Below are 12,484 nucleotides of genomic sequence, written 5' to 3' on the forward strand. Positions count from 1 at the left end.
TCGGGCAAACATGCCACTGGCTACAGAGGTTTCTGTATGGGAAAGTGACATCCCAAGACTCCTGTGACAATACCAAATTTTTTCCCTTTTTCTCTTTCAACTAAACTTTAAAACGTTGGTGGTTTTCTCACTCATATGTAAGTTATGAAGACTATGTTTCAGATAATTCATTGTTTAGGATTGAGTATTATAGTTCCATTTTACTATGTTTCTCTTAAATATGAAATAAAAACCACAACTTTGAAAAAGAAAAATGTGAAACACCCCCTGAAGACAATGTCTGCTCTTATTACAAGATGTCATAAGTTGTCATCAGAATCATTCTAAGACAGATCAACTAACACTGTTATCATCTTAAGGCCTATAGCAACTGAACAGATGTCATCCATTTGTGTATGATATTTTCTGGCTTCCTAGGCATGTGGCAATCTAGATTCCCATCATGCCAGACATCCTAGGTGATCTATAACTGCACAGTATCCCTAAAAAGAGGCTCAGTACTGAAAACAAATGTAATGTTTTGGGGGCAAAGAGATATGTAGTAAATATATGAGAAACTGTTGGGAAATATTACAGAAAAAATAACTTCTATGAAGGCTGCATTCTGTAGATGTTATGTAAAATATGTAAAATTTCTTAAAGCATTAAATTTTATCAGAATATGGAGTAGTTAATTCAGATAGTCCTGAAAGAATTTCATCCACTTTAAATTTTAAACGTGGTTTGGAATAATCAAGAAATAATAACTGTTTAATTTGTTTTATTAAAAACAGGAGAAAAATTATTAAGAAACTGAAAATCACAATTATCCTACACCTCAGTGATAATCACTGTTGCTATAGATATGTTCATGCCATTCTCTACGTTTATGCATGTATACAGCTACAATACTTTTTTTTAATCTTTTCATTTTAAATTTCAATATGGATTTTCTTTTCAGGTCAATAAAGGAAGAGTTGCCTCATTTTAATGTCTTTCTAAGATCATGTAGTAGGGATTCATTTTAATGTATTTAATCAGACTATACACTAAAATGCCTCATATCATACACATTTAAAGTAAAATAATTGTTCTTTAAGTCTGAAAACATATTTTTTATGTTTCAGGTTTATTTTTGTTCTTAGTTATTGTGGTACAAACTTTATAGTATCTTAAATATGAGGTACTTTTCATTACACAGGGGAACTTGAGAGAATGTTGTGTAATATAATGTTGTTTGCCTACCACAAACCCATCCTCTAACCCCCATCCTCTTCTTTGCTAGAAAAACCCTATTTGTTCCATCTCCTGTAGGTGGCCAGGTCCTTAAGAGGCAACCACGTGCCTCTCAGGTCCTGAGATGATCGTGTAAACATCATTCCCCTTATGTGATTATTTTAGGCATAAATATGTTGTCATGCCATAGGCAGTGAGTCATGTGGCCAATGTTCTTTAAGGGGTAGTCTTCTGAATGATTTGTGTGTAGAATATTCTTACTCTTTAAATGGCAGAACTGCCGGGCGCGGTGGCTCCCGCCTGTAATCCCAGCACTTTGGGAGGCTGAGGCGGGTGGATCGTCAGAGGTCAAGAGCTGAAGACCAACCTGGCCATGTGGTGAAACCCAGTCTCTACTAAAAATAAAAAAAAAATTAGCTGGACATGGTGGCGGATGTCTGTAGTGTCAGCTACTCTGGAGGCTGAGGCAAGAGAATCTGGTGAACCTGAGAGGCAGAGGTTGCAGTGAGCCGAGATTGCACCATTGCACTTTAGCCTGGGTGACAGAGCGAAACTCCATCTTAAAAAAAATAAAAAAATAAAAAATAAAAAACATGGTATAGCTTTACTTTCTTCTGATTATGTTATCATCTCCAAGTAATACCTGGAAATGCAGTAACCGTCTTAACCATCTTAAGACCATAAGAAAAATCCAATAGAATTTCATAAAATCCAAGCCATGGGAATGACTCTGGTTAAATCTCTGAATTAATCAACTTAGAACCAACCCACCTTTCAATTTTTAATATGCAAAATTATATGATTCTTATTTTTAAGCCACTTTTATTTACATTGGCTGGTTTTTGTCTAAAGCATTCTGATAGAAATGCCATGAGATTTCTATTTATTGCTTACTGGTGATACCATAAATTGAAGCAGTAGGATACAGGATTGAGATGTGTCTCTCTAAAGTCATCACCGGACTTAATACATCAGAGTCAGCCTGACTAGACTCAGTAGCAAGTGGGAGCTAAAACATGTATGGAGAAAGGGGGCCTTGAGATTTATTTGTCTTCAGTCACTGGCATTTTTGAGCTCTGCTTCATGGTTTTTTATGCTATGCCATGTCTGTTACATTATTCTTATAAAGCATGAAGACGACTAAGATTATTTTATGTAGTATAACTTACTACTGCACTCTTCAAAAATCTGTAGATGACAGAGTTAGGTGCCAGACTTCATTTCCCTCTGTTGTGCATTCCTGTTTTGGTAATTTTTTCTTTTTTAACAGCTAAGTATATATGCACACACACAGACACACACATGCACACACACAGTTATTCCTTCGCTTTTGTTTACAACTTTATTACAAGCAAATATGAGGAAGTCAAAGCCATTTTTCCTAGCTCATCTTATATTTTTCTTTTTAAAGGCTTTCATGTTACTTGACTTCAATATCTAGTATTAGTAAAAGTTCCTTTTCTTTCCATTTCTCTTCCTAAAGGTTTGATTCTGTTTCTCCTTTTTTCAAACATACATAAGTCATTTAACTTGGAAATGTCACATATTGAAAGAAAAATGTCTTAACTAAATGATTCAGTATGACATTCCTTGTCTCAGCCCAGTCATGCGGAGAGGACATTTTTGTTGCTCAGAAAAGAAAAGAATGCCTTACAGTACTCCATCGAAGTATAATGAATTAAATCTGTCCCAGATGAAAAAAAAAAAAAAAGAAAGGAAAAAAGAGTAGAATAGTAAGTGGTCTGGTAAAATGGATTCAGATAATAATATCCTAACTAACTCACAGTGAAATGGACATTGTTTTAACTTAAGAGAAATAAAGTAGTATATTATATAACATATGCGATATATAGGGTGCATATAACATATTGCTCCTTTATATTAGGTGAAAATAAGCAATATCTTTGTTTGCTGCACTTTCAGATAATGAATTCAGGCACATACTCCAACTCATTTGGTTAACCATACATACAAATAAAGAATATTCAGCAATAAAATGCTGCTACAAATAGATAGTAATAAATGAATATAGATGCCATTCTGGTTATTTTTAAATGAAAACCTTTTACCATTTTATCTGGCCATTGATAAAGCATTTAGCTAGTGAAAGATTACAGCTTAGAAATCACTGGTACAGAAGGCAGGGCTGAAATGCTTTTCCAAGCAATGTATGTGAACTTGTTAATTTTAAAAGCACATTTCCATTTATTTTGGATGCATCTTTCTATGAATTTTACTCATGTGTCTGACATAGCTAATCATTTTATTTTTGGAATGGGCTCTGTGAAATATTCTATGGATGTTGACTGATGAATATGATAATTTGTTTTATCAAATATTGTCCAGAGGTGTGTGGAGTATTTGGAAATTAGACTTCTTTGCAAGATTACCACATTTTCAAACACATTTCTACATTTTCAGAATATTATTAAGTCAATTTTATATATTCCTAGGAATAAGCCTTTAAGATTCATACATTTATAAATATACATTTATAGTAAGAAAATCAAAAGAAGTTAGTATTTTTTTAAATTGCCACTGAAAATTTTTAGAGCATAGGCAAATAAGATCTTGTAATATGGTAGAGAATTCATAAATTGTATTTTGTCAGAATAAAATGATTTATTTCAGTCCATCAACATGAGTCATTTTTCATTTGTTTCTAGAAAAATATAGTAACACTGAAACATTAATATAAATCAGTGGATTTGGTTAAAATTTCTCAATGTTTGATATTTCACGTTTTATGAGGTTTTATGTAAGTCCAAATTGAAAATACATTCCAGTTTCCATAAAATGCTTTAAAAGTTTACCTTTCTTGGTCAGCTAAAATGTAGCTCAATTTCTGTCATCTATAGCAATATGCTTTGTATGCTGAGAATTTCATCGTGATAAAAGCAAAACAAACAAACATAATCTTTTAACCAAATTAAAGTCAGAACATTTATTTGTACTAGAGGATAATATGTATAAATGTGGCTTACATGCCTTTTAAGGAAAATAAGTGTACATTACAGGAATAATGACCACTTTAGCCATGCTCCTTGGCAGACATGCATCTTACTAGGTAAGACTTCAAGGTGCCCACTCCAAGAGACACTATTTTCGATATGTCTTTTTACTTACATGTGTTAGGATGAATAATGACCCCCACCCCACCCTGATATTTGAATTATGATCTTATCCTGTGAATGTTATCTTATATGGCTAAAGGGACTTTTCATATATGATGAAGCTTTATGGCTTTTGAGATGAGCAGATTATCTTGGATTATCAAGGTGAGCCATAAATGTAATCACATGGGTCCTTTTAAGAGGGACATAGGAAGATTGGAAGAGGGGAAATGTGATGTGACTTTAGAAATGAGTAAGCAAAGGTGCTGTGTTGTAGGGCCACAAGCCGAAGAATGAGGGCACAGCCTCTAGAGTCTAGAAAAAAGGAAAGAAACAGATTTTCCCAAAAGCTTCCTTATGAAACAAACCATGCCAGCATCTTGGTTTTAGCAAGATTTAGTTTGGTCTTCTGACCTTCAGAACTGTAAGATAATTAAGTTGCATTCTTTTAAGCCTTTAAGTTAGTGATAGTTTGATATAGAAGCAACAAAAAAAATGAATACAATATCCTAGGTTCCACAGTCTTCCTTACGCATCTCTTTGGTTATATTTTCACTTGCTAGATTCAAATTATATTTCTTTAAGGTAAAGGAATGTTAGTGAAGTAACATATAAAAGAATATAGGAAATAAAAGAATATAGGAAATGAAAGAATTGGAGCTAGAGAATCACTTTATGAATCACAGATCTTCATTTACATGCATTGGCATAATGTCCTCTGAAAGATGCTATAGTACTTTTAGTTTATGATTTACAAACAATTTTCTCAAAAAAAAAAAAAAAAAAAAATGGAGACCTGACACAGTGGCTCACGCCTGTAATTCCAACACTCTGAGAGGCTGAGGTGGGAGGATCGCTTGAGCCCAGGAGTTTGAGACCAGCCTAGGTAACACAGTGAGACCTCATCTCTACAAAAAGGAAATACAGTTAGGTGGGCATGGTTATGTGTACCTGTGGTCCCAGTTATTCGGGAAGCTGAAGTAAGAGGATAGCTTGAGCTGCAGAGATCAAAGATGCAGTGAGTTAAGATCATACCACTGCACTCCAGCCTAGACAATGGAGTGAGACCCTGTCTCAAAAAAAATTTTTTTAAAAGCCAGATTAGGAGTCTTATTACTTTTATAACTCTTCTTAAATTGCCCCTTAAATTGTAAGTGGACAACATCATTAAACTTTTTAATAAATGCTGAATGTATGGCTACAATATATATATGGGAGAACTTCTTTTATTTTTAATCATGATTAATGTTTTTATTTCGTAGCCATTTAGTCTCTTTTTATTTGAAATCTAGTTGATTCCTTGATGACCTACATAATTTGTTTTCTACCATTAGATAGTTGTCTCATCTTTTTTGGTCTTCTAAGTTCAGAATGAATGTCATATAAACAAGTCTTAGGATGACAGGCAGTAGAAAATAAGGAAGCTACTGTCTTGAGGAGGAAAATAGTGAATTGTTCAGTTGATTGACAGTGAGCAAAATACTACTGATATATGCATCTATTTATGTTTTCTTCTATTGCTGCATTCCATCCTGAGAACTAAAAACCCATAGTTACTGTGATCACCTAAACTATTTTGAGATTTTTAAACATTAATATAATATGATGTGGCTTTTTAAATTATAAGATATCTGTAAAATATTTTCCTCTTGGAGAATAATTCCATCTTCCTATATGAATCATGCACTGATTCATCATCTGTTAGATGCTATGAACTTCTTGGGTATACTAAGTGGATGTGTTTTTGCATAACACATGCTTTTGTATAAATATTATTTAATAAGTGCTAATATAAATTCATATGATTAATTTTGCTACCAAAAAGGCACGAGGCACTATTTTTTAACATTATCCTATCCTGTCTTTAAAAAGTCAGTGCTTTTCAGTGGAGTTTTATACATGACTGAAACTTCACTTAAAAAGTTTCTTAGCATTCTGAGGAATAGTTTGTGTACACTGACTTTAGAACAGGATAAACATTCATGATTGAAGGGTTTATTAACCTAGAACCCCTGTGAATTACGTTCCCAGTATGTAAACACTACAATATTTTACTTAAATTATTTTAGGCTGGGTGCGGTGCTCATGCTGTAATCCCAGCACTCTGGGAGGCCGAGTCGGGTGGATCATGAGGTCAAGTGATCGAGACCATCCTGGCCAACGTGGTGAAACCCCATCTCTACTAAAAATACAAAAATAAACCAGGTGTGGTGTCACGCACCTTGAGTCCCAGCTATTCGGGAGGCTGAGGCAGAAGAATCTCTTGAATCCAGGAGTTGGAGATTGCAGTGAGCTGAGATCACACCACTGCACTCCAACTTGGTGACAGAGCGAGACTTCGTCTCAAATATATATATATATATTATTTTAATGATACCATGTTAGATCTATAGTGCTGTGCAATCAACTAATATCATCTTTATATGTCTATTATGTAAGAATTTTTAAAAAATATGTTTAAGGCTTATTTTTATATGCTTCATGCACAAGTATGTTATAATTGAACATGAGATAGTGGGCTGCTAATTTTTGTCAGTATAATGGAAGTGAAAAAAACATCATTTTGTTGCAGTCTTCTTACACCTTCATTTAGCAAGGTCCAAATTCTTGCCCCATGACCAAGAAGAATAAGGCATGTAAACACCAGAGAGTGAGTAAGGTAGAGTGGGATTTATTAAGTGACAGAAAAGCTCTCAGCAGCAAGAGGGGACCCAAAGATGATTGCAAAAAAATGATGCTGAGTTCTAGGTCTTTTATGTGTCAGAAAAAGAGTCTTCTGTGGGTAAAGTTCCCCCCAGGGGTGTTGTGTTTGTGTATGCCTGGGATTGGCCATAGTAACTCCATCTGGATTACCCATGAGTGCCTAAATGAAACCCACAGGGGTGCAAAAGTCACAATGCTCATAGAATTATAAGGAGTTCAGGGTCATTGTAGGATATCCTTGGTCCTTGTCTGTGCCTGCATAGGCAACTAGAAAGTCCTTTCTGAGCAAGCATCTTGGTATAACAGGAAGTTCTTAACCACATTCCCTCCTGCTAGCTACATAACAGGGGCGGTATAGGTGTGTTCTTGCAGGCATTGTCCCCCTTCTGAGACTCTCCCTCTTTATCTGCCTAAACAGCCCCTACCTGCCTCCTCTCTCAATTTTACTGAAATTAGCAGGAAAAAATGGGCTAATTATTTGAATAGTCAATATGCATGTAAATCCAGCAATATCATTTTTACTGTATGGTGCTGTATGTTGTGGCAAATAGAGGAAAAGTTTACCCACAAATGACTTTTTCATTGTCACACTTACTACACTTACACTGCAATGAACCATGTTGAAATGGACAAATTAACAGTAAATGATTATCTTTCCTATTACTAATCTGTGGTTTGGGAAGATGTGTATCTTCTATGACAGTCATCATATGACATTCTTGAATTAAACAATATTGCTTTAAAATTAGTGCTGATAACTAATAGAACTCAACATATTAACTAACATTTATTAAACATGATCAATAGGTGACAGTTACATGTAAATTGGAGGTTTATATGTGGGTTAAATTAAAATTGCATATCTTTTTGATTGTGGAAAAGTCTATATATAAATAAATATGCATCATACTATTACTATGCTCTGAAATTTATCTTTCCAATTTCTGTATGCCAATTCGAACTGTGAGGGCCTGGTTATATAATGCCTGATCTACATCATGACTGAATGAATTCTGGGTCACTCAGATATTTCGCAGATGGTCTTTATTTCATCAGATCATCATAGTACTCTTGAGAACCAGTCAGGTCAGGGTGGATTAAATCAGGGTCCCAGAGTGCCATGAAATGTATGACTCATTCTCCCACAAGACAGCAGTATCATGAGTTTCAGGCCACTGTTCTGGACTCCACTGACTATTATTTGATTACTGAGAGTCTGAAAAGCCATTTAACATCTTCATTCCGTCTTCTGTAAAAGTGAGGGTAGCATAATTCATCTCAGAAAGTGACAAGTAGGTTTAAAAGTATTTTCTCCCATTCTGTAGCTTGTGTCCTCACTTGGTTAATTGTTTTATTTGCTGTGCAGAAGCTTTGTAGTTAGATGCACTCCAATTTGTTTACTTTTGCTTTTTGACCTGTGCTTCTGGGGTCATATTCCCCCCAAAATTGCCCAGATCAATTTTAAGAAGGTTTTTAAATATGTTTTCTTCTAATAGTTTTATAGTTTTAGGTTTTACATGTAAATCTTTAATCCGTTTTGAGTTGGCTTTTGTATATCATGTGAGATAGAGATCCAGCTTCTTTCTTCTTCATGTAGGTATCCAGTTTCCCCAGCTTCCTCTACTGAAGATTCAGTCCTTTCCTCATTGTGTATTTTTGGCACATTTGTTGAAAATTAATTGACCATAAACGTGTGGATTAATTTCCGGGCTGTCTATTCTGTACCATTGGTCTACACGTTTATTTAGGGGTTGATATCCAATGTATATCAGGAATTTAAACACTTCAATAGCAAGAAAACAAATAACCTAATTTAAAAGTGGACTCAGTCTATCAGCAATGAAACATGATAAATATTTCTTAAAAGAAGACAAATGGATGGCCAACAGATATATTAAAAAGTGCTCGACTTCACTAATCGTCAGGGAAATGTGAATCAAAACCACACAATGAGATATCACTGCATACCTGTTAGAAGAGTTATGTTCAAAAAGACAAAAAATAAGTGTTGATGACAATGTAGAGGAAAGAGAATCCTTGTATACTATTGATGGACATGTAAATTGGTATAGCCATTATGGAAAACAGTATGTAGGTACTTCAAAAAATTAAAAATAGAACTACCATATGTTCCAGTAGTCTTAATTCTGGGTATGGATGTGTAAAAGAAATGAATCAGTATCTTAAAGAGATATCTGTAGTCTCATGTTCCTGGCAGTACTATTCACAATAAACAAGATATATGGAATTGGCCTAACTGCCATCAGCAGATGAATAGATAAAAAGTAAATGTGGTATACATAAATATATAATAGAATATTATTCAGCCTTAAAAATGAAGGGAACTCTTGTCATTTGTGATAACATGTATGAACCTGGAGGACATTATGCTAGATGAAATAAGTGAGACATCAAAAGACAAATACTATTTGATCCCTCTTATATGTGGAATCTAAGAAAGTCAAACTTCTGGAAGCAGAAAGTAGGATGGTAGTTTCCAGAAGCTAGAGAGATAGGAGAAATGGGGAGATGTTGATCAAAGGGTGCAAAGTTTCAGTAATGCAGAATGAGTAAATTCTGGAAATCTAATATACAGCCTGGTAACCGCAGTTAACAATATTGTATTATATACTTTTACAACACAGTAAAATATAACTGTAAGATGATGGATATGTTAATTAGCTTTATTGTGGTAATCATTTTACATTGTATGCATATATCAAAACATTAGGTAAGAGGGATACAGAAAAGCATGTTTTTAATTTATGTTTACATTAAAAATAAACAATGAAACTAAAGCATTTGAGAACATTAGATTACTTTATCTCACTTTTTTCATCTATAGTATTTTAGAATGAATTTACTTTTAAAATTTTTGAAATAACTATAAAAGGAGTCTTTGTGGACTAAATTGTTTACAAATCTTTAATTATATCTTAATTTCATTTTAACTCACAGTAACTGAAGTCATTTAAAAAAAGAAAGCAAAGAAAAGGACAGAACCTTTAAACTCCTGTTTTCAAAATATAGCTAGTTTTTAAACAATCAATATTATAATGTATCCTATATAAAAATAATATTCCAGAGATTGAATCTACCTTTTTCCATTTTATTTTTTAATAATCATAATTTATAATGAACTTTTGATATAGTAATAGAATCATAAATTATTTTGAAAAGTGAATGTTATAAATTACTGCTGTTTTATATAGAACAATGATGATAATGACTATAAATATATTATAGGCATAACATTTTTTGTTTTATATACCACCGAACAGACACTATCTCATTAATTAGAAGGCTTTCTTGACTCATCTTCGGTTAATATGAAATAAGCTATTTGGAACTCGCAATGGTAACTAATATTTACAACAGATCGTTGCTTTTATAATTTTCTTACATATAGATAAATAATTAGTAATTTACAACTTGATAATATATAATATGTAAATTTGTCGATGCATTTTTAGGTAGGTAGATAGATAGATAGATAGATAGGTAGATAGATGGATGTGTATAGATTCCAGGTTATGTTTTCTTATCTAATCTATATAAACATAACCATTTGAAATCCTTATTGATTCAACACAACTTTCTGTGCAACATATTCTTCCATAATTGTAAATTTTGACTATTATGCTCTGGTCAGACATGAGTAGTAAGCTGATCTGTTTATATCATACATTGATTACTTAAATAAAATATTTACAGTTGCCTGTTTATATCTGAAAATTACGAGAGTAGATATTGCTTCTAAATACATTTTTTAAAATTAGAGCTATGGTAATTAAAAAGGTTAATAATAGGGAATAAAATGACTGTAGACCAAGATAGGAAGAAAAGGAGATATGTATAAATATTCACACATTAGAATTAATATTACATTTACAGAATATTTACATTATATTAAATTTTATAGTGCCACCTTTCCATTATGTCTACTTTGAATGTGTTCCTGATAATTGCTAATTTTTCTATAACAAATACAAAAATAACTTTATGAGTTCATATCCCTGCCTATTGTATTAAAAACCTGAGATGGATTTATGAGGTTGTATATTCAAGGTGTAATATGAAAATTGTATTGTTTTAATTGCTAAAAACATGTCACTTGAAGAGCTTCTTCAAATAATTTCTTTGTAATATGAAAGATCTACTATTTTAAGAAGGTGTGAGTACACCAAAACAGCAAGATAACATATTTGTGGTGCATGTGTGAGGACAGCCACATTTACCTTAGTGTTATTATACATTTGTCTGATCATCAGCCTCTGACATACAAAAACCTTATAACTTGTTAACCCTCAGGATTAGCTGTTAATGCTAAATTGCCTGATGAGTATGGAGTATTAGATTTTATTCATCTTTCACTGATAACACAATATATTTTTCAGTTTAAGACATTCATTAATGAATCAAATTTAGGGACTAAATAAAATCCCCATTAAGCCTGACAAATAAATGGTAGCCTCAGGTAAACACAACGTATTTTTACACTAAATCAAAGTGAGTTCTGCTCTAGATGCTCTTTATGTTGCCAGTATCCTTGCAAGTATTCTGAGGTCACATCAGAGAACAGAACATCTCCTTAAGGAATTAACAGAAGAATCTAGCCCTGAGGTATTATATTTCTGAAATGAATAAACAAGAACATAGAACACAGGGGATAATTAGAGTATCTCATGTTATAGAGTTAGTGCCAATATTATGGGTAGGAAAAACCATTAGCTTTTTATAGAAAATATACTTAAGGATAAATTTTTGAATTTAGAACGTTTCTGCGTGAAATTCTCAGTAATTAGTCCACTGTGAATATGGGTATCTTTTTCAGAATTATAATTAATTTCAACATGTTTGTTTTTCCCTATGAATTAATCAATTTAGATTTGTTTAGCCTAATTGCCACAAAAGTGCACAAGTTTGTATTCATGTTTTTTTTTCTTTTTCTGTGGCTTAGAAAGATGTATTTATTTATTTAGTTATTTATTTTTTTTTGTAGGAACATAGTCGATGTGTATATTTATGGGAACATGAGATATTTTGAAAAAGGCATGCAATGTGTAATAATCACATCAGGGTAAATGGGATATTCATCACCTCAAGCATTTATCCTTTGTGCTACAAACAATCCATTTATACTCTTTTATTTTTAAATGTACAATTAAATTACGTTTGACTGTAGTCACCCAATTGTGCTATCAGATACTAGGTCTTATTCATTCTTTCTAACCATTCTTGTACCCAGGAACCATCCTCACTTCCTCCCCTCCCTACCCCTCACTCCCCTCCCAGCCTCTGGTAACCATCTTTCTACCCTATAGCTCCATGGGTTTAATGGCTCCCATAAATAAGAACATGCAAAGTTTGTCTTTCTGTACCTGTCTTATTTCGCCTAACATGATAACCTCCAGTTCCATCGTATATTTATGTTTTAATAGTGGTATGTCATT

General features: G+C 33.1%; 1 protein-coding gene across 47 annotated transcripts in view; it reads left to right on the forward strand.

Annotated features, from left to right (window-relative positions):
- Nucleotides 1–12,484, forward strand: part of ADGRL3 (adhesion G protein-coupled receptor L3) — an 866,327-nt gene that overhangs the window by 472,160 nt on the left and 381,683 nt on the right. The gene's annotated exons all lie outside the window — the stretch shown is intronic.

The sequence above is a fragment of the Hylobates moloch genome, unplaced genomic scaffold, assembly GCF_009828535.3.
Source record: "Hylobates moloch isolate HMO894 unplaced genomic scaffold, HMol_V3 SCAFFOLD_2, whole genome shotgun sequence".
Lineage (NCBI taxonomy): Eukaryota > Metazoa > Chordata > Mammalia > Primates > Hylobatidae > Hylobates > Hylobates moloch.